Raw genomic sequence first — 5,109 nt, 5'->3', positions numbered from 1 at the left:
TTCACCCCTTAAATACAGCACCTCATCTTGTGGTACCCCTCCAGCATAAAACTATTCTGTTGCTACTTCTCAGCTGTAATTCTGCTACGGTTATGAATCATAATGTAGGATATCTGATGCTCAACCCCTGTGGAAAGGTCATTTGACTTCTAAGGGCTTCGACCCACAGGTTGAGAACCACTGCTCTAGGTGCTGGGACTGCAGGCAGGCATCACCATGAACAACTGCATGTTAATCTTGGTCATTTCAAATGTATTTGTCAGTTTTGTCCCAGGCGGAAAGTAGTTAAGAAAGAGACCCGGGTGGCTGGGAGCTCAATAAATCTTCTACTTATTTGTCTGAGACAGGATCTCACTGTGCGGCTTAGGCTGTCCTAGAACTAGCAGTCTTCCTGTTTCCATGTGCTGGAAATAAAAAGCTCTTGCCTTGATTTGTTTTTGTTTTGTTGTGTGATTTGAGACAGAACTGTTCTTGAACTCATGGTGTGGCTGACACTGGCCTTAAACTCCTCCCTGTCTCAGTCATCTAGTGCTGGGATTATATTACAGTGTTTACAAGTGCTCTAGCACCGAGCTATGCCCTCAGCCCTCTTTTTACTTTTAGTTTTGAAGCATTGTCCCATTGGGTTGTCCAAACTATCCTTTAACTACTCTGTAGCCCAAGCCAACTCTGAGCTTTCTAGTTTGCCGGAACTTCCCAAGTAGCTGGGATTTCAGGCCTGTACTACCAGGCTAGTCCCTGTAATATTTTTGTTTTTGTCTTGTTTTGTTTTCAACTCTTTTGGCTCTTTGCTGGATGTCATCCAGCTTCAAAAAAAAAAAAAAAATCACATGAAGACTTTCTTATAAATGCCAGGCCTTAGCTTCACTTGTTTCTAGCCAGTTTAATTTAAATTATCCCCGTCTATTTTTTGCCTCTGGGCTTTTACCTTTCTCTATTTCTGTATACCTTTCTTTATTTCTTACTCCATGGCTTGCTGTGTAGCTGGGTGGCTGACCCTGGAATCCTCTTCTTTTCTCATTCCATGATTATTCTGTCCCCAGATTTCTCCTATTTATTTTCTCTTCCGGCTATGAACAGGTCTTTCTTAGACCTCAGGTGTTTTAGACAGGCAAAGTAACACAGCTTCACAGAGTTAAATACAGCATAAAAGAATCTTTGCATCATTAAAGAAATAGTCTACAGCACAAACAAATGTAACACATCTTAAGATAATATTCCACAACATATCCCATTCTTACATTTTAGCACTTTACATATTTTTATTTTTCTTCTTCTTCTTTTGTGTGCATATGGTGTGTGTGTGTGTGTTTGTGTGTGTGTGTGTGTATGGTGTATACAATGAATGTATACTTGTGGGTGCCAAAGGAAGATATTTGATGTCTTTCTTTATCGCTCCCCACTTTCTTGTCTCCCTCTGAACAGGAACTCGCCTGCCATTAGGCCTAGGCCAGCAGGTTGGTGAAGTCTCAGGATTTCCTGTCTCCACCCCTCAGTGTTGGAGTTATAGCGACATGTAGCATGCTCAGCTTTTGTATGTGGGGGCTAGGAATTTGAACTCAGGTCCTCATTCTTGCATAGCAAATTCTCTGAACCATTGAGGTATCTCCCCAACCCTTTATTTCATTGATTTGATTTTTTGTTGTTGTTGTTGAGAGAAGCTCTCACCATGTAGCCTTGGCTGACCTAGAGTTTGCTGTGTAAATGAGCCTCACACTTCTGGTGATTCTTCTCTCCACCTCTCAAGTGCTGGGATTACAGCTGCACACGGTCACGACTATGAATCGTTTGGCCTTGGCCGTTTTCCACACTTGTACTGCGGCGCAGCGCTATGGTTTTTTTTTTTAAAACAGGAAAGTATTTATCCTGACAGATAATATGCAAATACATTTTTGTTTTATGCCTTCTAATTATGTTTGTCTTTTTCAAGTAGTCAAACATAGTAATCTTTTATTAGTTTAATTACTTTTGTGTTTAGGAAATCCTTATCTGAAACCATTGAGTTGTTTGTGTGTGTGTGTGTGTGTCAATCAAATCTAGGATCGCCTGCATGGTAGACAACCACTGAACCACATCCTTAGTTCTATTGTTTGTTTTCAGGGCACTCTGGCTCCAACTCTGGTCTTGTTATACTAGTCAAATGCTCTTTGCTACTTGAGAGTAGATCTCCCGGAGCCAAGGCTACCTTCAACCTTGCTAAGTGTACAGAATGACCTTGAACTCCTGGTCCTAGCCCGAGAGCTAAGACTACAGGTGTGCACCACCACGTCTGGTGGGACTGAGTTTATTCTGTTTGTTTTGTTTCTGTTTTTGTTTTTTCCAGATAAGGTTTTTCTCTGGGTATCCCTGGCAGTCCTGCAACTCATTCTGTAGATGAGGCTGGCCTCGAACTCAAAGAGTTTCACCTGCTTCTGCCTCCCAAGTGCCAGGATTAAAGGTGTGCACCACCACTGCACCGCTAAGTTTATTTAGAGCTGGTCAATGCGCACATGGTTGTTTTTTGTTGTTGTTTTTGTTTTGTTTTGGTTTTTTTCGAGACAGGATTTATCTGTGGCTTTGGAGCCTGTTCTAGAACTATCTCTGTAGACCAGGCTGGTCTCTAACTCACAGAGATCCGCCTGCTTCTGCCTCCTGAGTGCTGGGATTAAAGGCGTGCGCCACCATCGCCCGGCTTCAATGCGCACATGGAAGGATGAGATGTCAGCATCTATTGGCATTCATAAGGGCTAGACTCTACATGCAGGATAATTTCTTAATTTTATATAAATTCTTTTTTCTTTTATATACTTCATGTAATCACACCCTCCCGCCGGGCGATAGTGGCGCACGTCTTTAATCCCAGCACTCGGGAGGCAGAGGCAGGCAGATCTCTGTGAGTTCAAGACCAGCCTGGTCTACAGAGCTAGTTCCAGGACAGGCTCCAAAGCCACAGAGAAACCCTGTCTCGAAAAAAACCAAAAAAAAAAAAAATCACACCCTCCCTTATTAAAACAAGGGGGAATTTGTATATGTTCAAATTATATTTCAATGTTTAAAACTGACACACAAATCTTCTTGGGGGCTAGGGAAGAAGCACAGTTGGTGGTGTACTTAATTAACACACACAAAGCTTTGGGTTCCATCCCGGTCATATAAACATGGTGGTGGCACAAGCAAACTGTATGGGTGGCACACCCAGCACGTAGAAGGTGGAGACAGGCAGGTCGGAAATTTAAGGTCAGGACTTTGAGATGCATAGTAGATAAGTCACGTGCTAACAAACCTGATGACCCAAGTTCAATTCCCAGGACCAACACTAAGGAAAGAGAGAACCAACTCCTGCAAGTTAGCCTCTGACTTCCAGATGTGTGCAGGGAAGCTTGAACGTACAAATACATCTACACAATAAGTACGTGCAACTCAAAACAGTAATAAAATAGATTTAAAAAGAAGTCCATGGTCTAAAGAGATGGCTTGGGACTGGAGAGATGGTTAGTGGTTAAGAATGTGTATTGCAGGCTGGAGCATGCAGGCATACATGCAGACAGAACACTGTATAGTGTCCAACATCTCTGGTCTCTGCATGCAATGGCACATACAAATAATTCAAAAATGATGATGAGATAAATCTTTCAAATAAAATTATAAGGTTATCCTCAGAAACATGGTGAGTTTGAGGTCACACTGGGATAATGAAACCCGGCTTCAAAACAAATACAATACAGAGAAGAAATAAAACAGTGGTTTTCTTAAAACAATACTTGATTTTTCTGTGTGATAAGCTCTCTGATTGTCTTAGGGTTCTATTGCTGTGAAGAAACACCATGACCACCACAACTCTTACAAAGGAAAACATTTAACTGGGGCTGGCTTACAGTTTCAGTGGTTTAGTCCATTATCATCATGGTGGGAAGCATGGTGGCATGCAGGCAGACATGGTATTGGAGAGGTAGCTAGAGTTCTATATCTGGACTGGCAGATAGAAGGAAGAAGAAGCGCCACCGGGCCTTGTTTGAGCATTTGAATCCTCAAAGTCCATTCCAGTGACACACTCAGTCCAACAAAGCCACACTTACTGCAACAAAGAACTGTGACCAGGACATGAAGGTTAAATAATCGTTGTAGTACCTTTCATAGTAGACACTCAAAATGGAGACTGTCTCCTGTGTTTCCTCACCAAGTTGCTTTTGGTCATGGTGGGTTTTGTTGTTTGTTTGTTTGCTTGCTTGCTTGTTTGTTTTTGAGACAGGGTTTCTCTGTGTAGCCCTAGCTGTCCGGGAACTAGCTCTGTAGACCAGGCTGGCCTTGAACTCACAGAGATCCTCCTGCCTCTGCCTCGCTAGTGCTAGAATTAAAGGCATGTGCCATCACCACCCGGCTGGTCCTGGTGTTTTAATACAGCAAAGAAACCCTACCAAAGACAATATTCCAGGTATCCAGTTATATTTCCAGCCTCTGTGTAGACGAGCATAAGAAATTATTTTAAAAGGAGGGTAGCTTTGCTATTCCTCGCATCAGCAAACACGGAGCACCTCCCTCACAAAAGACCAATCTAAACACAGGAGACAGTCTCCATCTTGAGTGTCTACTGTGGAAGGTACTACATGATAAACATTCTAATCCTTCTGCCTCCACCTTCTGGGTGCTTAGTTTTGATGCCATGGAGATAGCTCTAGTTTAAGACCCACATAGGTAAGTCAGTGTGGTGGCGCACACCCTTAATGCCAGCACTAGGGAGGCAGAGGCAGGTGGATCTCTGTGAGTTCTAAGGCCAGCCTGGTCTACAGAATGAGTTCTAGGACAGCCAGAGCTCCACAGAGAAACCTTGTCCCAAAAACCAACAAAAGATCTAAGTAGTTGCTGGGCGGTGGTGGCGCACACCTTTAATCCCAGCACTTGGGAGGCAGAGGCAGGCGGATCTCTGTGAGTTCGAGACCAGCCTGGTCTACAAGAGCTAGTTCCAGGACAGGCTCCAAAGCCACGGAGGAACCCTGTCTCGAAAAACCCAAAAAAAAAAAAAAAGATCTAAGTAGTTGATTAATTTTTCCATGGCTATTATTGAATAATCTAGTGTTTCCCTTTGTTTTTAGCAATCCTGTGAATGCTAGCATCTGCTGTGCTTCGGAGTCT

This window comes from Microtus ochrogaster, chromosome 17 (genome assembly GCF_000317375.1).
Source record: "Microtus ochrogaster isolate Prairie Vole_2 chromosome 17, MicOch1.0, whole genome shotgun sequence".
NCBI classification, from domain to species: Eukaryota; Metazoa; Chordata; class Mammalia; order Rodentia; family Cricetidae; genus Microtus; species Microtus ochrogaster.
Note: the sequence above shows the minus strand (reverse complement) of the source record.